Genomic DNA, 26523 nt, shown 5'->3' on the forward strand with positions numbered 1-26523 from the left:
TCGCGGATACAGAAGGTTACGGTGGTGGAAATTGTGTTTCGTCTTGCTCTTGGATGTTTTCGGGGTACGTAGGTATATATAGGAGGAAGAAGTACGTCGGTGGCCGCCCGAGGGGCCCACAAGACAGAGGGGCGCGCCCTATTGGGGGTGGGGGGTGCCCTCCTATCTCGTGGGAGCCTCGGCTGCTTCTTGACTTCACTCCAAGTCCTCTGGATCACGTTTGTTCCAAAAATCACGCTCCCGAAGGTTTCATTCCGTTTGGACTCCGTTTGATATTCCTTTTCTTCGAAATACTGAAATAGGCCAAAAAAACAGCAATATGGGCTGGGCCTCCGGTTAGTAGGTTAGTCCCAAAGATGATATGAATGTGTAAATAAAGCCCATAAACATCCAAAAGGGGTAATATAATAGCATGGAACAATCAAAAATTATAGATACGTTGGAGACGTATCAAGCATGCCCAAGCTTAATTCCTGCTCGTCCTCGAGTAGGTAAATGATAAAAAGAGAATTTTTGATGTGGAATTCTACCTAGCATAATTCATAATGTAATTTTCTTTATTGTGGCATGAATGTTCAGATCCAAATGATTCAAATAAAAGTTCATATTGATAAAAGAAATAGTAACACTTCAAGCATACTAATCAAAGTAATCATGTCTTCTCAAAATAACATGGCAAAAGAAAGTTCATCCCTACAAAATCACATAGTTAGGCTATTCTTCATTTTCGTCACACAAAGATGTTCCCAACTTCTATACCCCCGATGACAAGCCAAGCAATTGTTTCATACTTAAATAATCTCAAACTTTTTCAACCTTCACGCAATACATGAGCGTGAGCCATGGATATAGCACTATGGGTGGAATAGAATATGATGATGGGGATTGTGTGGAGAAGACAAAAAGGGGAAAGTCTCACATTGACGAGGATAATCAACGGGCTATGGAGATGCCCATCAATTGATCTCAACATGAGGAGTAGGGATTGCCATGCAACGGATGCACTAGAGCTATAAATGAATGCTCAACAAAAGAAAACTAGTGGGTGTGCATCCAACTTGCTTGCTTACAAAGACCTAGGGCATTTAAGGAATCCCATCGTAGGAATATACAAGCCAAGTTCTATAATGAAAATTTCCCACTAGTATGAAAAAGATAACTTATGAGACTCACTATATGAAAAACATGGTGCTACTTTGAAGCACAAAAATATGAGACTCACTACATGAAGAACAAGGTGCTACTTTGAAGCAAAAGTGTGGAAAAAGAGATAGTAACATTGCCCTTTTTATTTATTTTCTTTTTTTTTAATTTTTTTCTTTCTTTTTTCTTTCTTGTTGTTTTTCTTTTTTTTCTTTGGGCAATGTTCTAATAATGATGATCATCACACTTCTATTGATTACAACATAAGAACTACAACTCGAAACTAGAACAAGATATGACTCTATATGAATGCCTCCGGCGGTGTACCGGGATGGTGTAATGAATCAAGAGTGACATGTATGAAAAATAATGCATGGTGGCTTTGCCACAAATACGATGTCAACTACATGATCATGCAAAGGCAATATGAAAAAAGTAAAGTATGTCATGATGATGATGAATGGAACGGTGGAATGTTGCATGGCAATATATCTCGGAATGGCTATGGAAATGCCATAATAGGTAGGTATGGTGGCTGTTTTGAGGAAGATATAGGGAGGTTTATATGTGATAGAGTGTATCGTATCACGGGGTTTGGATGCACCGGTGAAGTTTGCACCAACTCTCAAGGTGAGAAAGGGCAATGCACGGTACCGAAGAGGCTAGCAATGGTGGAAAGGTAAAAGTGCGTATAATCCATGGACTCAACATTAGTCAAAAGAACTCATATACTTATTGCAAAAATTTAGAAGTCATCAAAAATCAAGTACTACGCGCATGCTCCTAGGGCGATAGATTGGTAGGAAAAGACTGTCGCTCGTCCCCGACCGCCACTCATAAGGATGCACAGGCCAGGTACACTTCATGTTTCAAATTTGTTACACAACTTTAACCATACGTGCATGCTACGGGACTTGCTAACTTCAACACAAGCATTCTTTAAATTCATAATCACCCAACTAGCATGACTTTAATATCACTACCTCCATATCTCAAAACAATTATCAAGTATCAAATTGATCATATCATCCAATTCACTTCCTATGATAGTTTTTATTATACCCAACTTGGATGCCTACCATTCTAGGACCAATTTTATAACCATAGCAAATACCATGCTGTTCTAAAAGACTCTCAAAATAATATAAGTGAAGCATGAGAGACCAAAAATTTCTTCAAAATTAAGACACCACCGTGCTCTAAAAGATATAAGTGAAGCACTAGAGCAAAAACTATCAAGCTCAAAAGATATAAGTGAAGCACATAGAGTATTCTAGCAAATTCTAATCAAATAGGCTTCTCCCAAAAGGTGTTTACAGCAAGGATTATTGTGGTAAGCTAAAAAGACAAGACTAATATAATACACGACGCTCCAAGCAAAACACATATCATGTGGCGAATAAAAATATAGCTCCAAGTAAAGTTACCAATGAACAAAGACGAAAGAGGGGATGCCTTCCTGGGCATTCTCATGCTTAGGCTTTTGGCTATCCTTGAATATCTTGGGGTGCCATGGGCATCCCCAAGCTTAGGCTCTTGCCACCCTTTATTCTATAGTCCATAAAGGCTTTACCCAAAACTTGAAAACTTCACAACACAAAACACAACAGGAAATCTTATAAGCTCCGTTAGTGAAAGAAAACAAAACCACCACATAAGGTACTGCAATGTACTAATTATTTATTTATTTTGGTGTTAAACCTACTGTATTCCAACTTCTCTATGGTTTATAAACTATTTTATTGGCCATAGATGCATCAAAATAAGCAAACAACACACGAAAAACAGAATCTGTCAAAAACAGAACTGTTTGTAGCAATCTGTAACTAACGCAAACTTCTGGAACTCTAAAAATCCTACCAAAATAGGAAGTCCTGGAATTATTTTATTGATCAGCATAAAAAAGAATCAACGCAAAAGCATGTTGATGTGATTTACCAAAATTATATTCGAGCGTGAAAATTTTCTGTTTTTAGCAGAATCAAATCAACTAACATCATAGGTTATCCTATAGGTTCTACTTGGCACAAACACTAATTAAAACATAAAAACACATCTAAACAGAAGGTATATGCAAGATTTATTACTAAACAGGAGCAAAAACAAAAAACATAAAGAAAATTGGGTTGCCTCCCAACTAGGCTATCGTTTAACGCCCCTAGCTAGGCATAAAAGCGAAGATAGATCTAACGGGTGCCATCTTTGGCACTAAATTCATAAGTAGCCCGCATGATAGATTCATAAGGTAATTTGACTTTATTTCTTGGAAAGTGCTCCATGCCTTTCTTTAATGGAAATTGGAATCTAATATTCCCTTCCTTCATATCAATAATCGCGCCAATCATTCTAAGGAAAGGTCTACCAAGAATAATAGGGCAAGAAAGATTGCAATCTATATCAAGAACAATAAAATCCACAGGCACCAAATTTTATTTGCAACAATGAGAATATCATTGATGTCAGGACCCCGACTCGATGTCACATCGATCTAGCTGGTAACACCTCATATCACTTTGCGGCCTCACGCACGGTATCCCCACGGGTGTCGTCTTACATTTTCCCGGGACCGTTTGCGCCTTTTGGCTCACGTATATGATAGTGTCGCTAGCATCCATATGATAAAGAGCCCGGGCTGACATGACTAGTCGTAAACCCAAAGTGGCACAGACTTACAGGGACAGGCATCCATGACCCAGCTTCGAACGTGTCGGTCATCAGCAAGTGGGTCCGGGCTGTAGCACTGGGCTAGCAGGACTCCGGTAAACCGGGCTGTAGCGGGCTAACAGGACTCCGGTACTCAATGCGTGACATTTCCCCGAAGGGACAGACACAGGAACGAAGAAGGACACATGCCGGCCAGCCTAAGTGTTCCAGAGCAGTAGCAAGCTACCATGGCTCAGAGGTAACACTAGGAGACATTTCCCGGTAAGAGAGGCTACTAAAGATAAACAACTAGATAGTCAGATCCCACACATACCAAGCATTTCAATCATACACACAATATGCTCGATATGTGCCAATACAACGAAGCATCACAACATGACTCTACGACACAAGTGCTTTATTTAAGGCTCAGGGAGCCATACATATCAAACACAAAGGTACGGGTCTTACGACCCAACATACAAGTCATACAGTCATACAAGCCAACAACGGAAGTAACTTGTCTGAGTACAGACAACTAGTAAAATAAAAGAGGCTTGGACAGCCTACTATACTACGTGGTCCTTCACAAGCTCAGGGTCACCACCTGGGTCCTTAGCCTACTCGTTGATGTCAACATCTACATAGAACCCATCAGAAGGGGTTGCAGCGTCTTCTGTAAAAATGTAGATTATAGCAACATGAGTACAAAGGTACTCAGCAAGACTTACATCAGATCCTACATACATGCATAGTATCAAGAAGGGTTGGTGGAGTTATTGCAGCAAGCCAGCTTTGACTCATGGCTAGGCTATCCTACGATACTCCAACTTGAAATAGTTTTGCGCACACGAGTCCACTATTCACCACTTCAATACACTACCGAGGATCCACCTCCGTCTTCCTACGGAAGAGCCATCCTCGGCACTCACACTTATCTTGAGGCTTTTAGTAGTTTCCATTTACTTGTCTATGAACTGTATAGGCAACCAAGTAGTCCTTTACCGTGGACGCGGCTATTCGAATAGATTATGATAACCCTGCAGGGGTGTACTTCGTCATACATGTTTCCACCACTTAGCGTCTGCACACGACATGTGCTCGGCAGACTTCAAGCGAAAGCCGACGTGGGTGTAGACCACGACCTACCTAAACACTTAAGCCTCTAGTCCAGGTTTATCGCCTATTCAGGTTCCATCCGCAGGGAGTCCGGCCGAGGTTTCCCATACGGCCCCGAACGATGTGAACAGGGTTCCGGAGATACCTAACGGGTATTCGGTACACCGTGCCACGTACCTACCGCATCACAGCCCACCCCTACGGTCAGCGCTGTCCACGGCCTCCAGTAGGCTACAAACACCAGAAACTACTTGCAACTCCTGGACAGAGAGCTAGGGTGAATAAGAAGTCGAGCGGGGTCATATTCCAGGGCCCAATGCATGGTAGTAGCTGATTCTTAAATCACACATACAGATCTCAGTGCTTAAGGTCGGCTTCAATGAAACAACCCACCATGTACTCCTACATGGCCTCTCATCGATACCTTTACCAAATCGTGTTCACCACACCACTCTCATTACCGACATTAACATTTCACTCTAGCCCATCACCCAGATGAACCAGACCTGACACGACTCTAAGCATAGCAGGCATAGCAAGGTAGGAACAACACATACATATGGCTCAATCAACTCCTACACATGCTAGTGGGTTTCATCTAGTTACTGTGGCAATGACAGGTCATGCAGAGGAAATGGGTTCAACTACCGTAGCACACAGCAGTTTGAATCGCGTTGTCTTAATGCAGTAAAAGAGAGCAGGAGCGAGAACATGGGATTGTATCGATATGATCAAATGGTTGGTTGCTTGCCTGATGGTTCGATGCACGAATACGGTTCTTCGTTAGGGTAATCACGGTACTCCTCGGGAACAGATCCTGTCGCAAAGGACATCGATACACAAGCATCACCAAACAATGTGCAACAATATGATGCATGCATGAAACATGGCAATATGAGTGTGTTGGGCTAATGCAACTAAGGCCAGAAGTGTTTGAACAAATTTGAATCAAAGATTCAAATTCCAAATTCAAATATGGCCTTTTAAGGTGCCTTTTCTTGTTCTGATTAAAACATCAATTTAACTTGTTTGATCATGCATGAAAATAGTACAGATGGATAGATTGGATTTTTCTGATCATTTTTCATATATAATTTGTCCAATTTGGAGTTACAGAATAAAAGTTATGAATTTTTGAAGTTTAAATAATATTCTGGAATTTCCTGATTTAATTTAAATCCAGAAATTCAATTACTGCGTCAGCCTGACATCACAGTGACGTCAGCAGGTCAACAGGGCTGGCTGAAGTCAAACCTGACGTGTGGGGGCCACACGTCAGTGACAGGGGGGGTTAAACAGATTTAAATTAATTCTAATTACTAATTAGTGGCGCTGGGGCCCACTGTCAGTGTCAGGGGGGGTTGACTAACAGTAGTTAGCGCTAACCTAACCATCTGGCCGACAGGGCCCACGCGTCAGTGACCCTGGGGGGTCAAACCCCAGGTCGGTCAAGTCAAACCCCACCGGTGACATGACGCCGGCGAGATCCGAGACGGCGGCGAGAGTGCTTTTTGCCATTCCGGCGACCAAATGGACGGCGGAAGGCACCTACGTGTTGCTGAGGTTGAGCCGCGTCTATTGGTGGTGGTGGTTGGGCTCGGGGTGGCCGGAGTTGACGGCGGCGAGCTCGGCTGCGGCGGCCGGAGTTCGGGTGCGGTCGGGATCAGTGTTGCAGGGGGTTTGGGGAGGCGTTGGTGCGTTCTACGTGCTCCTGGTGATGTGTGGAGCACGATGGTGTGCTCGGTTGGGCGCTACGGCGACCGTGGCCACGACGGCGACATCGCCGGCGGCGTGGAGCTCTCGGTCGAGGTGGAGCTAGGGCCTAGAGGTCGGGAGAGACCAGGGAAAAGGGGGAAACGCTCCGGGGGCTCACCGCGGTTGCAGTGGGCGTCGAAGCGGGCTCGGGGACGCGCCGGAGATGACGAATTTGACGGCGACGGTGGTCGGAGTCCGAAGAGGGGAACGGCGACGTGGCGGCGATGCAGGGCTTCCGGAGACCCGTGGAGCGGTGGGGAGGAAGAGGGAGTTGTGGCGGAGCTTCTGAGCTTGTCGGGGAAGCGAGGGGTGGTCGGAGACGACTGCTACGGCGAACGGTGGCGACGGTGGTGTTCGGCCGTGTGAGCGAGAGAGCGAGGGAGAGGAAGGAGAGAGCCGGGGAGAGTGAGAGAGAGCAGGGGGGATCGGGACGGGCTGCGGGCGTCGTCCACGCGGCCAGGAGGGCGTCGGCAAGCAGGAGGTGGCCGCGCGGCCGCGCGCGCGCGAGCACGCAGCAGCTTCGGGGCGTGGGGAGGAAGACGACGGGGAGCTACAGTGCTGGGCTGGGTCGGTTGCTGGCTGGGCCGGCCGGCTGGCTGGGCCGCACAGGTAAGTCTTCCCCTTTCTTTTCTGTTTTCTGTTTTTATTTAATATATCTGCAACTTTGTTGGATTAAATAAAATACCTAGGCAACTCCAAAAATCACCAAACTACTCCTGGCTCATAGTTGGATTATTTCCAACATGAAACATTTTAGTTTGGAGATATTTGAGCATTTAAATATTTTATATTATTTTAAATGCCCAAATTCAAATAGTTATGATTTAATTCAAAACCCTAGGATGGCCTAGGAAAATGTGCACCACTTTTGGCAGAGGTTCTGAACCAAGACAAAAATGATGGGCATTTTAGAAGGGCATTTCAGGTTCATTGAAAATTATTTTAGTAAACCCTAGTTGGTTTCAGAGGGAACTGGGGGTTCTGTCATCCCCATTTCAAGTTTCTGATGAAAGAGTAAACATGATGCAACACTCTAATGCATGACTAGCTAGGGTGTGACAACTCACCCCCACTCAAAAGAATCTCGTCCCGAGATTTGGGTTCCTCCGAGAAGAAGGCGGGATACTCGAGTCGAAGACGATCCTCCCTTTCCCAAGTTGCTTCATCCTCATAATGATGAGACCACTGAACTTTGAGGAACTTGATATTATGACGTCGAGTGGTACGCTCGGCTTGATCGAGGATACGAATGGGGTACTCTCAATATGTAAGATCATCTTGGAGATCAAGCGTTTCGTGGTCCACTTCACGGATAGGATCCGAGAAGCAACGCCTGAGTTGAGAAACGTGGAAGACATCGTGAACTCTGGAGAGATGCGGAGGTAGTTCCAACTGGTAGGCAACTTCTCCTCGTTTGGCAAGAATGCGAAAAGGTCCAATGTAACGAGGAGCCAATTTGCCTTTGATACTGAAGCGATGGGTTCCCTTCAGAGGGGTGACCCGAAGATAAGCCTTCTCGTCAACCTCGAAGGTCATAGCCTTATGTTTTCGGTCATATTGACTCTTTTGACGGGATTGGGCTGTTTTCAACTTTTCACGAACGATACGAACTTGTTCTTCTGCTTCCTGAATCATATCCGGGCCAAAGAATTGTCTTTCCCCGGTCTCTGACCAGTTAAGGGGTGTTCGACATCGTCGTCCATAGAGAACTTCAAAAGGGGCTTTACCCAAGCTAGATTGATAGCTGTTGTTGTAAGCGAATTCGGCAAATGGAAGGCACTTCTCCCAGTCCATTCCGAAAGAGATAACAGAGGCTCGAAGAATGTCTTCTAGAATTTGGTTGACGCGTTCCACTTGACCACTTGACTGAGGGTGGAAAGCGGTGCTGAAGGAAAGACGGGTTCCCATAGCATTTTGGAAACTTTCCCAAAATCGAGAGGTGAAAAGACTTCCTCGATCCGAATTGATTTCCAAAGGAACACCATGGAGGGACACTATTCGGGAGATGTATAAGTCTGCCAGCTGACTAGCGGTTATACTCTCACGAACAGGTAGGAAATGAGCTACCTTGGAAAGACGATCGACCACGACGAAAATGGCATTATTCCCTCTTTTGGTCCTGGGAAAACCGGTAATGAAATCCATACCAATTTTATCCCATTTCCATTCAGGAATAGCTAAGGGTTGAAGGATGCCAGCAGGCCGTTGATGCTCTGCCTTTACACGACGACAGACGTCGCAATTAGCAATATACCGAGCGATTTCTCTCTTCATCCTAGTCCACCAGAACCTCTGGCGTAGGTCCTGATACATCTTAGTACCACCAGGATGAATGGTGAGAGGAGATTCATGAGCCTCCTTAAGGATCAACTGCCGTAGATGCTGGTTCTTGGGAACCACTAGACGGTCCTCAAAGTACACAACACCATGATCATTTGTGGAGAAACAACTAGCACCTCTGCTAGCAATGTTCTCTTTGATTTTAGATATTCCCTTATCTCGCTTTTGGGCAGCGATGATTTGATCCGTAAGAGTAGGTTTTGCCACCAAGGTGGAGAGAAAACCTTGAGGTACAATGTGAAGGTTAAGCTTCCGAAATTCATCATGGAGAAGCGGTTGACTCTGCTGTAACATCAGATTGTTACAATAAGATTTACGACTTAGCGCATTAGCCATGACGTTGGCTTTCCCCGGGGTGTAGGTTATGCCTAAGTCGAAGTCTGTGATCAATTCAACCCAACGTCTTTGCCTGAGATTCAGATCCGGTTGGGTGAAGATGTACTTCAGACTTTGGTGATCAGTGAATATTTCACAACGATTACCGAGGAGGTAATGTCGCCAGGTTTTAAGTGCATAGACTACGGCTGCAAGTTCTAGATCATGAGTAGGATAATTCTCCTCATGTGGGTGCAACTGCCGTGAAGCGTAGGCAATTATGTGTCGATCTTGCATGAGAATGCAACCTAGTCCTTGTCGCGAGGCGTCGCAGTAGATAACAAAGTCCTTGGAGAAGTCTGGCGGTACCAGTACGGGAGCAGAGGTCAGGCGTCTTTTCAGTTCCTGAAAGCTGTGCTCACATTGTGGAGTCCATTCGAACTTCTTATCTTTTTTGAGGAGTTCGGTTAGAGGTTTGGCAACTTTGGAGAAGTTCTCGACAAAGCGATGACAATAGCTCGCTAGGCCCAGAAAACTCCGAACTTGCTTGACCGATTCAGGTGGAGTCCAATCAAGGATAGCTTGAACTCGCTCAGGGTTAACAGCAATACCTTTACCCGATATTACATGACCCAGATAGGTCACTTCTGACAACCAGAATTCACATTTTGAGAATTTGGCATAAAGGCGATGCTCTCGAAGTTTCTTCAACACTAGCCTTAAATGTTCGGCATGTTCTTCCTCGTTCTTGGAGTAGATGAGTATGTCATCGAGATAAACCACGACGAATTTATCCAAATACTCCATGAAGATTGAGTTCATTAACCGAGAAAAAGTGGCTGGAGCGTTGGTTAGACCGAAGGACATGACGGTGTACTCGTATTGGCCATAACGAGTAACAAAGGCCGTTTTAGGAATGTCCCCGTTTCTGATTTTGATTTGATGGTAGCCCAACCTCAAATCCATCTTGGAGAAGACTGAGGATCCAGCGAGCTGATCACACAGATTGTTGATCCTGGGAAGCGGGTATTTGTTCTTGATTGTGACCAAATTGACAGGTCGGTAATCTACAACCATCCGGTCCATACCATCCTTCTTCTTGACGAATAGGACGGGGCAAGCCCACGGAGATGAACTAGGGCGGATGAAATCCCTTTTCAAGGACTCATCGAGTTGTTTCTTAAGCTCGGCTAGTTCTAAGGGTGCCATCTTATAAGGTCTTCTAGCAATCGGAACGGTTCCTGGAATGAGATCTATTACGAACTCAACATCCCTGTCAGGTAGAATACCTGGCAATTCCTCTGGAAAGACATCCGGGAAGTCACGGACTACCGGAATGTCCTCAAGGTGTGGCAAAGGGCTGGCGTTAAGAGAAAATAATTGTCGCTCGGCTATTCGGGTCAAGACATTGACTATCTTTCCCGAAGGATGGGTGAGTTGAACAGTCCTAGAGAAGCAATCAATTTGGGCATGATGAGCTGACATCCAGTCCATACCCAAAATAATATTAATATCTGAATATTTAATGGCTATCAAAGATGCGAGAAAAACAAGTCTGTCGACTTGGATTTCATTTCCATGGCTTACTCTAGAAGTTTGCCATTTGGATCCCGGAGTTTGAATTACCATAGAGGATGGCAAGTCACAGAATGCAACGTTATGCAAACGAGCATAGTTTTCAGATATAAAAGAATGAGAGGCTCCTGTATCGAAAAGAACAGATGCCGGGTGGCAATTAACAAGAAGCGTACCGAGAACGACGTTGGGATCTTCTTGAGCTTCTTCGGCAGAGATACAGTTGACATGGCCACGTGAAGCGGTGACCGGTTTAGCATGGAACACCTTCCCTGTCGGCTTGCCACGGCCAACAGCTTTAGCAGATTGATTGGGGTTGGTCTGGGGACACTCACGCATATAATGACCAGATTCCCCACACTTGAAACAAGTCACGGAACTGGTACGTGGAGGAGCATTATTGGTTGGACCCCCATAGGGCTTGGCTGGAGCAGACTGTTGAGCGGGGCGAGGCGCCTGGAAGGATGGCCTCGGTGTGAACCTGGGTGGCAGAGCGGTGTTGGGTACCCACACGCGGCGCTTCTGAGGACCAGCACCGGATGAGGAACCCATGTCACGTCCATGCTTGCGTGTTGCGTCATAGTCAGTCTGACCAGTTTCAGCACTGATGGCTTTGTTGACAAGTTTCGAAAAAGATGTGCACTCATGCAGACGGAGGTCGCGGCGAAGCTCAGGACTAAGGCCCTTGCGGAACCTTGCTTGCTTCTTGGCGTCAGTAGAAACTTCCTCGGTTGCATATCGGGCGAGATTTCCGAACTCTCTGCTATAGGCATCCACAGAAAGTCGGCCTTGGGTGAAACTGCAAAATTCTTCACGTTTACGGTCCATGAGACCCTCCGGAATGTGATGTTCACGGAAAGCCTCACTGAACTCAGCCCAAGTTGTGACATGGCCTGCTGGGCGCATAGCTCCATAATTCTCCCACCATAGACTGGCGGGGCCTTCAAGATGATATGCAGCAAAGGTGACCTTGTCAACCTCCGCTACCAGCGCGGAACGCAGCTTGTGAGAGATACTGAGAAGCCAGTCATCAGCGTCGAGAGGCTCGACGGAGTGGTGGAACGTGGGTGGATGCAATTTGATAAAATCACTGAGTGACACCACGTTAGCCCTCTGATGGTGTGCTGTATTCTGTTCAATACGCTCAAACAAACGGTTTGTCTCCCGCTTGTTTCTCTCAGCTTCCATCATCACCTCGGCTAGTGAAGGAGGATGAGGCAGATTTTCATTCCTGGCTTCACTGCCTTCGGCCTGCTCTTGGGAAGCAGGGTTGGCGCGCGTGTTGACCATCCTAGGTAAACAAGACAATGATTTAGTCAGAATGATGAAATTCCGACATGGGATACATAATGTAAGAAATAACTCGGAATGCAAGATGATCATCCGTATGACATGGTAGATACAGAAACTGCTTCTTTATTCCATCGTCATACACACCATACAAGGTTTAGTACAAGACCAAACAAAGTACTATTACGGTGAGAAAAGGATTACATCTCATCGGAGGCATTCCAAGCTCCTATACATTATTTTTCTACACCTCCGGAAGGAGTACAAACTAGGTCATAACCCACGAGTCACGCGGGACGATAGATGACACAGCTAGTGCGAACTAGTGATGCTACTACTAGCTCAGACCGATCCGTAGTAGTCCTCGTAGAAGTCACCTCCATAGCCTGGAAGTTCAACGTGATCATCCGAAAACAGACGGTCTCGCGGAGCTTGTGGACCATAGGGGCTAGGATGAGGTCGTGGACCAACAAACGGTGGCCTGCGGGGACCGCGAGGTGGGGTGATGCCTCCTACATCACGCCAAACCATCACGTCTGGCAGAGCAGATCTCACAGGATAGAGGTTGCGCATATCTGAATATCCAGCTTGCACCGCCGGTGCGAACCGATTCAAAGTGGCCCAGTGGTCAGCACGGGTATTGAAGAGCTCTAACCTTAAGGCCCGATTTTCACGGTCCTTATCCTCGAGCATCTCAGCAGTGGTGCGAGTCCGTGAATCCTCCTGAGTGGAGTCAGCATAAATAGCTTGGAGATATCCTTGTGCTCCCGGAAGTGATCCTGGCATATACCGGAAGTCAGAGTCCTGAAATAGACCAGATCTGACTCGCATAATGGTCATCATAGAGTAGGCGGCGTCCTGCACAGCCATCTCAATAGTAACCCCGAGTCCATAGGAGCAGTGAAGAGGCTCGGTGGATCCAGGATAAGATGGAAATATCCTGACAGTGCAGAGATACTGGCTTTGATTGAAGTCCCGGAATTGCTCTTCGACCGTGTACTCGGGATACCAGCGATATCCAGCCTCAGTCATTACCCTGACCAACTTAGCAGTATGGCCGGGTACATCTAGGCATCGAGTCAGGCGAACCACTTGATTGAGGTCGCGAGTGGCCATCTGAAAGCATAATCATAATGCAAAGGCATTAGAATTTCTAGCAAAATTTCGGCAGCATAACAGCTGTAAATGCTCAAAAAGGATATTGAGACATTTGACAAAGGATTTCGTACACACTCAACATCATCACATCAAAGTTCTGGAGCCATTCTAACAACACAATGTGGTAGTAGAACTGAACTAGGCTGGTAACCATCAAACTTATAAGGTACTACTGATTAGTAACTCGTGATCCTGATAGAGAGAACAGAACCTAATTCCTTAACCCCCGGTGGAAGAATGGACTGACTCAGATCAGAAAGTCATAACGTATAAGGAGTAAAAAGAGCCTTACGTTCCAACCCACAAACAATTCCCCTACATAGAACTAAGAATTTCTAGACTCAACATCGACCAGTTTGGCTTGGAGAACCTACAGGCAGTCCGGCTCTGATACCAACGCTGTCAGGACCCCGACTCGATGTCACATCGATCTAGCTAGTAACACCTCATATCACTTTGCGGCCTCATGCACGGTATCCCCACGGGTGTCGTCTTACCTTTTCCCGGGACCGTTTGCGCCTTTTGGCTCACGTATATGATAGTGTCGCTAGCATCCATATGATAAAGAGCCCGGGCTGACATGACTAGTCGTAAACCCAAAGTGGCACAGACTTACAGGGACAGGCATCCATGACCCAGCTTCGAACGTGTCGGTCATCAGCAAGTGGGTCCGGGCTGTAGCACTGGGCTAGCAGGACTCCGGTAAACCGGGCTGTAGCGGGCTAACAGGACTCCGGTACTCAATGCGTGACATTTCCCCGAAGGGACAGACACAGGAACGAAGAAGGACACATGCCGGCCAGCCTAAGTGTTCCAGAGCAGTAGCAAGCTACCATGGCTCAGAGGTAACACTAGGAGACATTTCCCGGTAAGAGAGGCTACTAAAGATAAACAACTAGATAGTCAGATCCCACACATACCAAGTATTTCAATCATACACACAATATGCTCGATATGTGCCAATACAACGAAGCATCACAACATGACTCTACGACACAAGTGCTTTATTTAAGGCTCAGGGAGCCATACATATCAAACACAAAGGTACGGGTCTTACGACCCAACATACAAGTCATACAGTCATACAAGCCAACAGCGGAAGTAACTTGTCTGAGTACAGACAACTAGTAAAATAAAAGAGGCTTGGACAGCCTACTATACTACATGGTCCTTCACAAGCTCAGGGTCACCACCTGGGTCCTTAGCCTACTCGTTGATGTCAACGTCTACATAGAACCCATCAGAAGGGGTTGCAGCGTCTTCTGTAAAAATGTAGATTATAGCAACATGAGTACAAAGGTACTCAGCAAGACTTACATCAGATCCTACATACATGCATAGTATCAAGAAGGGTTGGTGGAGTTATTGCAGCAAGCCAGCTTTGACTCTTGGCTAGGCTATCCTACGATACTCCAACTTGAAATGGTTTTGCGCACACGAGTCCACTACTCACCACTTCAATACACTACCGAGGATCCACCTCCGTCTTCCTACGGAAGAGCCATTCCTCGGCACTCACACTTATCTTGAGGCTTTTAACAGTATCCATTTACTTGTCTATGAACTGTATAGGCAACCAAGTAGTCCTTTACCGCGGACGCGGCTATTCGAATAGATCATGTTAACCCTGCAGGGGTGTACTTCTTCATACACGCTCTCACCACTTACCGTCGCTTACACGACATGTACTCGGCAACCTTCAAGCGGAAGCCCAACGTGGGTGTCGGCCACGACCTACCTAATCACCTAAGCCTCCAGTCCAGGTTTATCGCCTATTCAGGTTCCATCCGCAGGGAGTCCGGCCGAGGTTTCCCATACGGCCCCGAACGATGTGAACAGGGTTCCCGAGATACCTAATGGGTATTCGGTACACCCGGCCACGTACCTACCGCATCACAGCCCACCCCTACGGTCAGCGCTGTCCACGGCCTCCAGTAGGCTACAAACACCAGAAACTAGTTGCAACTCCTGGACGGAGAACTAGGGTGAATAAGAAGCCGAGAGGGTCCATTGGTTTCGGGCCCAATGCATGGTAGTAGCTGAATCTTAAATCACACATACAGATCTCAGTGCTTAAGGTCGGCTTCAATGAAACAACCCACCATGTACTCCTACATGGCCTCTCATCGATACCTTTACCAAATCGTGTTCACCACACCACTCCCATTACCGACATAATCATTTCACTCTAGCCCATCACCCAGATGAACCAGACCTGACACGACTCTAAGCATAGCAGGCATAGCAAGGTAGGAACAACACATACATATGGCTCAATCAACTCCTACACATGCTAGTGGGTTTCATCTAGTTACTGTGGCAATGACAGGTCATGCAGAGGAAATGGGTTCAACTACCGTAGCACATAGCAGTTTGAATCGCGTTGTCTTAATGCAGTAAAAGAGAGCAGGAGCGAGAACATGGGATTGTATCGATATGATCAAATGGTTGGTTGCTTGCCTGATGGTTCGATGCACGGATACGGTTCTTCGTTAGGGTAATCACGGTACTCCTCGGGAACAGATCCTGTCGCAAAGGACATCGATACACAAGCATCACCAAACAATGTGCAACAATATGATGCATGCATGAAACATGGCAATATGAGTGTGTTGGGCTAATGCAACTAAGGCCAGAAGTGTTTGAACAAATTTGAATCAAAGATTCAAATTCCAAATTCAAATATGGCCTTTTAAAGTGCCTTTTCTTGTTCTGATTAAAACATCAATTTAACTTGTTTGATCATGCATGAAAATTGTACAGATGGATAGATTGGATTTTTCTGATCATTTTTCATATATAATTTGTCCAATTTGGAGTTACAGAATAAAAGTTATGAATTTTTGAAGTTTAAATAATATTCTGGAATTTCCTGATTTAATTTAAATCCAGAAATTCAATTACTGCGTCAGCCTGACATCACAGTGACGTCAGCAGGTCAACAGGGCTGGCTGAAGTCAAACCTGACGTGTGGGGGCCACACGTCAGTGACAGGGGGGGTTAAACAGATTTAAACTAATTCTAATTACTAATTAGTGGCGCTGGGGCCCACTGTCAGTGTCAGGGGGGGTTGACTAACAGTAGTTAGTGCTAACCTAACCATCTGGCCGACAGGGCCCACGCGTCAGTGACCCTGGGGGGTCAAACCCCAGGTCGGTCAAGTCAAACCCCACCGGCGACATGACGCCGTCGAGATCCGAGACGGCGGCGAGAGTGCTTTTTGCCATTCCGGCGACCAAATGGACGGCGGAAGGCACCTACGTGTTGCTGAGGTTGAGCCGCGTCTATTGGTGGTGGTGGTTGGGCTCGGGGTGGCCGGAGTTGACGGCGGCGAGCTCGGCTGCGGCGGCCGGAGTTCGGGTGCGGTCGGGATCAGTGTTGCAGGGGGTTTGGGGAGGCGTTGGTGCGTTCTACGTGCTCCTGGTGATGTGTGGAGCACGATGGTGTGCTCGGTTGGGCGCTACGGCGACCGTGGCCACGACAGCGACATCACCGGCGGCGTGGAGCTCTCGGTCGAGGTGGAGCTAGGGCCTAGAGGTCGGGAGAGACCAGGGAAAAGGGGGAAACGCTCCGAGGGCTCACCGCGGTTGCAGTGGGCGTCGAAGCGGGCTCGGGGACGCGCCGGAGACGACGAATTTGACGGCGACGGTGGTCGGAGTCCGAAGAGGGGAACGGCGACGTGGCGGCGATGCAGGGCTTCCGGAGACCCGTGGAGCGGTGGGGAGGAAGAGGGAGTTGTGGCGGAGCTTCTGAGCTTGTCGGGGAAGCGAGGGGTGGTCGGAGACGACTGCTACGGCGAACGGTGGCGACGGTGGTGTTCGGCCGTGTGAGCGAGAGAGCGAGGGAGAGGAAGGAGAGAGCCGGGGAGAGTGAGAGAGAGCAGGGGGGATCGGGACGGGCTGCGGGCGTCGTCCACGCGGCCAGGAGGGCGTCGGCAAGCAGGAGGTGGCCGCGCGGCCGCGCGCGCGCGAGCACGCAGCAGCGCGCGCGCGAGCACGCAGCAGCTTCGTGGCGTGGGGAGGAAGACGACGGGGAGCTACAGTGCTGGGCTGGGTCGGTTGCTGGCTGGGCCGGCCGGCTGGCTGGGCCGCACAGGTAAGTCTTCCCCTTTCTTTTCTGTTTTCTGTTTTTATTTAATATATCTGCAACTTTGTTGAGTTAAATAAAATACCTAGGCAACTCCAAAAATCACCAAACTACTCCTGGCTCATAGTTGGATTATTTCCAACATGAAACATTTTAGTTTGGAGATATTTGAGCATTTAAATATTTTATATTATTTTAAATGCCCAAATTCAAATAGTTATGATTTAATTCAAAACCCTAGGATGGCCTAGGAAAATGTGCACCACTTTTGGCAGAGGTTCTGAACCAAGACAAAAATGATGGGCATTTTAGAAGGGCATTTCAGGTTCATTGAAAATTATTTTAGTAAACCCTAGTTGGTTTCAGAGGGAACTGGGGGTTCTGTCATCCCCATTTCAAGTTTCTGATGAAAGAGTAAACATGATGCAACACTCTAATGCATGACTAGCTAGGGTGTGACAATTGATCCTTCTCATAGGCTTTTTAATGGTGGAATATGCAAGGTGCAAATTTAAAGAGCAATCATCAAGATCATGGAAACCTAGAATATCACATAAAGTTTTCGGAATCGTGGAAACACTAGCACCCAAATCACACAAAGCAAAAAACTCATGATCTTTAATTGTAATCTTTATAGTAGGTTCCCACTCATCATTAAGTTTTCTAGGTATAGAAACTTCCAAATTAAGTTTTTCATCATAAGATTGCATCAAGGCATCAATGATATGTTTGGTAAAAGCTTTATTTTGACTATAAGCATGAGGAGAATTAACAACGGATTGCAACAAGGAAATACAACCTTTTAAAGAACAATTATCATAATCAAATTCCTTGAAATCCAAGATAGTGGGTTCAACGCTATTTAAATTTGTGACCTCTCCAATCCCACTTTTACCAAATTTAGCATCAAGATCAAAAAACACCAAATTCTTGGGACGCCTTCTAGGCAAAGTTGATTCATCATCAGTCCCATAATTATCAAGATTCATATTGCAAAACGTAGATCGAATAGGAGACGCATCAATAACTTTAAGATCCTCATCATTATTTTCATGGAAATTAGAAGAACACACTTTTATAAGCTATCTTTTTTAGCACGCAATCTAGCAGTTCTTTCCTTACACTCATCAATGGAAATTCTCATTACTTTGAGAGAATCATTGATATCATGCTGAGGAGGAGAAGATCTAAGTTTAAGAGAATCAACATCAAGCGAAAGTCTATCAATGTTCCTAGCGAAATCATCAACTTTGAGCAATTTTTCTTCAAGCAAAGCATTAAAATTCTTTTTAGAAATCATAAATTCTTTCACACTATTCTCCAAATCAGAGGGCATCTTATTAAAATTGCCATAAGAATTATTGTAGGAATTTCCATAATTATTAGATGAATTACTAGGGAACGGTCTAGCATTAAAGTTTCCTCTATAATCATTGTTTCCAAAAATATTCCTACCAACAAAATTCACATCCATAGATTCATTATTATTCTCAATCAAGGAAGAAAAAGGAATATCATTGGGATCAAGAGGGGTATTTTTAGTAGCAAACAATTTCATAAGTTCATCCATCTTTCCACTCAAAACATTGATTTCTTCTATAGCATGCACTTTTTTATTAGAAGATCTTTCAGTGTGCCATTGAGAATAATTAGCCATAATATTATCAAAAAGTTTTGTAGCATCTCCTAACGTGATTTCCATAAACGTGCCTCCCGCGGCCGAATCTAAGAGATTTCTAGAATCAAAGTTCAAACCGTGTCAGGACCCCGACTCAATGCCACATCGATCTAGCATGTAACACCTCATATCACTTTGCGGCCTCACGCACAGTATTTCCATGGGTGTCGCATTACCTTTGCCCGGGACCGTTTGCGCCTTTTGGCACACGTATATGATAGTGTCGCTAGCATCCATATGATAAGGAGCTCGGGCTGACATGGCTAGTCGTAAACCCATAGTGGCACAAACTTACAGGGACAGGCATCCATGACCCAGCATCGAACGTGTCGGTCATCAGCGAGTGGATCCAGGCTGTAGCACTGGGCTAGTAGGACTCCGGTGAACTAGGCTGTAGCGGGCTAACAGGACTCCGGTATTCATCACGTGACATTTCCCCGAAGGGACAGACACAGGAACGAAGAGAGACACGTGCCGGCCAGCCTAAGTGTTCCGGAGCAGTAGCAAGCTATCATGCTCAGTGGAAGCACTAGGAGACATTTCCCGGTAAGAGAGGCTACCAAGGATAAACAACTAGGTTGTCAAATCCCACACATACCAAGCATTTCAATAACATACACACAATATGCTCGATATGTGCAAATACAACATGGCATCACAACATGACTCTACGACTCAAGTATTTTATTCAATAGGCTCCGAGGAGCGAGATATTACAAACATGGGTCTCATGACCCAACATTCAGAGCATACAAGTCAAAGCACATGCGGAAGCTTAACATGTCTGAGTACAGACATCTACAAATGAAAAAGGCTGAGAAGCCTGACTATCTACTAGATCCTGCCGAGGGCACAAGATCGTAGCTGAGGTAACAAGCTAAACGTCGAAGTCCACGCGGAACTACTAGTGAGACGGAACTCTCTGCAAAAATGTAAAATAGGCAAACGTGAGTACAAATGTACCCAGCAAGACTTACATCAGAACTAACTACACATGCATCATTATCAACAAAGGGGTTGGTGGGGTTTAACTGCAGCAAGCTATCTTTGACTCGGTGGCTATCCTGAGCTACGATTGCAAGTAACTCTTTCGAGGTGGCGCACACGAGTCCACATATTCACCATATCAATACACCACTATGGATCCGCTCCCGTCTCCCTACGAGAACGCCATCCGTAGCACTCACGCTTATCTTGCATATTTTAGAGTATCCACTTTCACTTGTCTATGAATTGTATACGCAACCCAGAAGTCCTTTACCGCGGACACGGCTATTCGAATAGATAATGTTATCCCTGCAGGGGTGTACTTCTTCACACACGCTCTCGCCACTTACTGCCATGTACATGTCATGTATCTCAGCAACCTTCAAGCGGAAGCCTGGCGAGGGAGTCGGCCACGACCTGACTAACCACACAAGTGTCTAGTCTAGGTTTATCGCCTATTCGAGTTCCATCCGCAAGGAGATCCGGCCGGGGTGTCGCTCACGGCCCCAAACGATGTGCGCAGGGTTCCCAATTCCACCATCCGGGTGCCACTTGGTACACCGGGCCACTGCGCCTAGTCTGCCCCAAGCCCACCTGTACCGGGTGCCACTTGGTAGACTACTAACACTACCTACAAACACCAGAAACCAGTTGCAACTCCTGGACAGAGATCATGTTGATTAAAAAGGCGAGAGGGGTCGAGTTACCGGAACCCAATGTGTGGTAGTAACTATTCATGGATCACAAACACAGAACTCAGTTCCTGAGGACGATTTCAATGAGACAACCCACCATGTACTCCTACATGGCCTCTCACCGCTACCTTTACCAAATCGTGTTCACACACTTAGCTCACACACAGTAGGACATGTTCACACACCTCCGATTCATCCCCGATGAATCAGACCTGACACAACTCTAAGCAATAGCAGGCATGACAAACAAGCATGAATGAGTAGGCACATCAAGGCTCAAACAACTCCTACTCATGCTAGTGGGTTTCATCTATTTACTGTGGCAATGACAGGTCATGCAGAGGATTAAGGGGTTCAGCTACCACAGTAAGTAACAGTTGTATCGTTGTTGTTCTAATGCATTAAAATAGAGCAGGAGCGAGAGAGTGGGATTGTATCGGAATGAACAAGGGGGTTTTGCTTGCCTGCCACTTCTGAAGATAGTATAGGTCTTCATCGGTGTCATCGAACTCATCGTCGGAACACATCTATCGAGAGGGAACAACACCGACAAATAGAGAAGGAACACAATCTATGCAATGCAACAATATGATGCATGAATGTGACATTGAAATATGCTGTGATTTGAGCTAATGCAACAGGAAGTCATTTTGATTGAAGTGGAACTCAAAGCTAGATCAAATTCCAACTCCAAATATATTATCAAATTTGTCCTAATCATGTTTCATCCTAAAGAGTGAGGTTAACTTTCTCAAACATGCATGCAAATGGTACAGATGGATAGATTGGATTTTTCTGATGATTTTTCATATATAATTTATTTCATTTGGAGTTACGGTTGAATTTCTATGATTTTTAGAAGTTTATACTATTTTCTGGAATTTCCTGTATTATTTTAAATCTAGAAAATGGTTAACTGCGTCAGCATTGCATCACTATGACGTCAGTAGGTCAACTGCGGTTGACCAGGTCAAACCTGACGTGTGGGGTCCACACGTCAGTGACACAAGGCTAGCTTGGGTGGATGACAGGTGGGTCCGGTCAACACTGACTGGACCAGAGTCAAATCTAACACGTGGGGTCTGGAAGATTAGCGTTAATCTAAACAAAAATATAACTGGAGTTAATTAGGGCGTGGGGCCCATGTGTCAGCGGTTCTAGGGTTAATTAGCAAGGTCATTAGTGCTAACTAATCTGGCGCCACGTCAGCCAACAACGCCGGCGAGCAAAAACACGGCGGTGGTGCGCCGGAGTTGCTCGGGACGGTGCTACGGAGCACCATTTCGTGTGTGGTTTGCGGCTGCGGGGAGCTGGCGGTTCGGCGCATCTTCTCGAGGAAGCGCCAAGGCTGGGATTGCCGGAGCTCGCTGGACTCGAGCTCATGGCGGCGGCCGGAGCTCGGGTGGGTTGCGGGTTTGCTGTTACAGTTCGCAAATGAAACAACTAACGTGCTAGCCGAGCTCTACAGGCGGACACGAGCTTGTTGGACTCTGGCGCGTGACCAAATGGTCACCGGAGTGACGCCGGCATCGAGCTCGTGTGGTGGTGGGTTTCGGCCTGGACAGAAGATGCGGCTAGAGGACACACGGGAGTGAGGTAGTAGGGGGGAATAGAGAGAGAAGCTCACGACGGGGGCAGCGGAGGTGACTGCGAGGTCGGGGAAGCTCTAGGGGTGGCGCATCGACGATGGGGATCTCCGGCGATCTAAGGAAGAAGATGGAGCCAAAGGCGGTGCTCCAGGGCGTCCGGCATCGTGTGGCTCCGCGGAGAGGACGAAGATGCCGTATCGGAGCTCGAAGATGCATCGGAGGGGCTCGGGAATGGTTGTGGCCGTGGTGGCAGCGGACGGCAGCGGTGGTTGCTCTCGGACGGAGCTCGGGGAGGAGCTAGAGAGGAGGAGAGGGAGCAGTGCATGGGGGACAAGGTACAGGGGCTTCGGGGCGTCTCCGTGGCACGCCTGGGGGGTCGAGGCTGCGCAACTGAAGCAGGAGCTGGCAAGGCGTCGTCAGCGCGCTCGCCATGCACCTGTCTGTCCTCTTGGTAGGAGGAAGACGACAGGGGAAGGCTGGTGGGCTGGCCAACAGTGCTGGGCCGCCAGGCTAGACAGGTAAGCGGCCTAGGTAGTTTCCTCTCTCTCTGCTTTCGATTTTAATTACTGTGTTCTATTTCTGACATTTGTTTTAAGTTAATTAAAATTCTAAGGCATTTTCAAAAACCCTGAAAACAATTGTGGGCTCTGTTTGTAATATTTCCAACAGCCCCCACTTAAGTTCAGAATTATTTGGACATTTAAAATATTATATAGCATTTAATTGTCCAGATTCAAATACGTATGAATTAACTCCAAAATCCAGAAATGTCCTAGAAATGTGTGCATCATTTTTGGAAGATGTTTTCACCCATTCCAAAATTGATGAACTTTTCTAAAGGCCATTTCGGGTAGATGGAAAAGATTTAATTTGACCCTAGTTGTATTTCATTTCCTGCTAGGGTTTATCAGTCCCCATTTCAAGTTTAATTAAAACTTAGACATGATGCAACACAAGATGCTAGCGCTAAGCATTGCCAGAACTAGGGATGTGACAGCTCACCCCCAGTAAACAAGAATCTCGTCCCGAGATTCAAGCATAGGGTAGGATGAAGGGGAACGCAAACTAACATAATCTTCACGATCCAGGTGGCACTTCATCAGAACATTGAATCGATCACCATCTTTGACCCGATGTCTTCCTCTGAGTACTCCAACTAACATGACAAGCAGAGGAAAGGAAAACTCTAGAAGAATCAATCTTCTCGAAGACCGAACAACTCAGGATCAACTCATGGGATGAGACATTAACACAACTCTCGCGCTGAGACACGAAGCATACATCTAAAGAAATGGAGTGAGACAGATGACGAGGGCTCGCTAGGTAGACAACAATTCCAGACTTAAGAATGTGGTGATCGGTTGTCAACGTAGCGAGGAGTTGAATTCCCATGATACCATAACGGAGCACCTTAGGGAAGGTGACTCGTAGCAATATCCCTTAAGTGGCAAAAAGAATTACCTTTGATTCAAAGATCATCGAAACTCTTTATACCAACCTAAGGCAATTCTCGAGCGATCGTTTGGAGGGGTTTGGTAGAATGGCATACCCGGATTAGAATGGATGATGTGGATTACCTTGTTGAAAACAACACAAGGGATGGTTTTGCTTGCGCGTGCTCTCAAGAACTTGAGCATTTCCATATTCATCAAGGTTTTACCAATATCCGTGACAAGGATTCCTGGCAACACAATGTACTACCATGATGAATACCGGTGGAGGATGCAGATGCAAAGGAAAGATAACACTTTCTCAGATTTCACCTTGGCGAGGCCAAGGGGACCAAATCTGGATGATCGACCGAGAGACATTTAGCACTTTGCTTCTAATGTTCTCCTCAATGTTCTACATACCACAATCGTACTTAAAGCATTAACGTGGCCATCAAGTATAGGTCGGACTTCGGGAGCTCAAGAATCCATAAGGAATAACTATGGAAGTAAATCCTATGAAATCCTTATGGGGAGGTGGCCAACTTCCTCACTCAAGATACTACAATAACGGGTCTTCCGACTGGGTGTGTTGGCCATGACATCCACTTTACCGGGTTACAGAGAGACCAATAATATAGTTCTTGCGAAACGTTCCAACCATCAAGTCTGCCTGAGATTCAGATCTGGTTGGTGTCAGAATATTCCGGACTCATCAAGTCTAGAAGGAAAAATGAAAGTTTGCAACTCAAATCGATGAGATGGCGTTGCGAGATTCTCAGGTAATGGACTATGGTAGTAAGCTCCAAAACATGAGCGGGTTCTGCTACACACATGTGAACACGCTGTCCCAGACAAACATGATCACATGGTAGTCTGACAATAAAACACTACCGAGTTCTGGTAGGGAACCATCATTTAGGATATCGAAATCTTGTGCATGAACTAGTATTTGCACAACAACTCCTTTTCCTTGAACAAATCAGTCAGTGCCTTGGTGTGCTACAGAATTCATATGGAATGAAGATGATCAGTCTAATAGACCACAGAATACTTCGCATGAGCATAACTGACTTTGGATGATTCCAGAGGAGGTAAAAACACATTTTTCTCGAATTCACGGCGGCAACTTGCATCAAATGCACATGAATTAGAGGAAGTCACTTCTTTCATCCAAGCATATGCTTCATGAACGGAACACGAAGGCATTGCTTACAAAATTTTCAACACTAACTAGATGTTCAACACGAATCATGGGAAAGGTAAAAATGTTGCTGATGGGCTCAACAACAATTCATCCGGGTTTCCATATAAGTGGAATTCCACAATTATGTGAACAAGGTGATAGCATTGGTCAGACCCAAAAGATATAATGGTGTATGCTCGAAGAAACAACCACGAGTAAGACAACATTACGGATATCATTGGTTCTAATTTGATTTGAGAGTAGCCCACACTTAATCAAAGTTTTGACAAGATAATAGGTCCAACAACTGATCACAGGGACCAATCGATGAAGACATCATCTTTCTTCAACATACATACAAGATATCCCTTAATATGAACTAAGTCGGAGAAGCCTTTATCTTCCAGCTCTCCAAGTTGTTGTTTAGCTTAACCAACTATCTCAGGGTACCCAACACTGATTCTTGGAGAAAGGGTGGTTTACAGGAATAAACCAACTTGATCACGAACTCAACATAAGGGTCAGGGGACAACCTGGTAATACTTCTGAGAAGATATTAAGAAAATCACGAACCACCGATATGTTACTAAGCTCGAGAACAATCTTGCCTTTCAGGGCAAGACGATATGATCAAATGCGTGAGGGATTGACAAAATGCTAACTCACCGACCGAAGAGTGCACCGGAAATAGGGACTAGGTAGCACAATCAGTCTTAGAATGAGGATTCAAGAACCAACACGCTAAGAATGGAATTATTGACCTTTAACTACCAAGCAACGGAGTTGCTAGGAGTATTGAGTTCACACATCACGATTCATTTGTCGGCACTCCGGCTGCAACAACACGGAACCGAGGAATGAATAAGGATGGCGAGAAGTATCACTACGTCAAGAATTCACAAGAGATGGTGCAATTCTCATGACAATCCTGACGTAAAGAGGGTAACACTCCAAGGTGGAACAGAGCAAAAGCTGGATTGGCATTTTGATCTGCAGAGTACAATTGCTTTGACCCAATCCCAGATATGGATGAGGTTCTGGAGTTTCTTTCTCCTATTCATTCTGAAATAGAACGGCTTGACAGACCACAAGAGTAGTACGCATTGAAGAACACGAATGCACGACATAAACTTGACTACCAACTGATAGACAAGGATCGGAATACAACTACAGAGGGACAACTCAAAGGAACATATATCTTTCTGAGTTGTGGATGCATAGGTTAGTATGTCCAACAAGTTCAACATATTTCTTCCGGATAACCCATGCTGAAGAGGAAGGACTGGCAGATTCATCAAAGAACACTCTGGTTGCGATCTTTTGGTTCAAAGAACTTCCGCCATAAGCAGTTCATGGTATTTGGAAGAAGGAAATACCACGGACCTCGAGGACTATCACAAAGGTTACTAATAACCTAAAGGAACTAGCAATCACTATCAACATGAAGTATGTGGGGGAATCTTGGGTTTAGAAACCCAGGAGTAGAATACCTACCACTAGGTGGCATCAAGGGATGCTTCCGAGAATGATGGCC

Source organism: Triticum aestivum, chromosome 6B (genome assembly GCF_018294505.1).
Source record: "Triticum aestivum cultivar Chinese Spring chromosome 6B, IWGSC CS RefSeq v2.1, whole genome shotgun sequence".
Classification (NCBI taxonomy): domain Eukaryota; kingdom Viridiplantae; phylum Streptophyta; class Magnoliopsida; order Poales; family Poaceae; genus Triticum; species Triticum aestivum.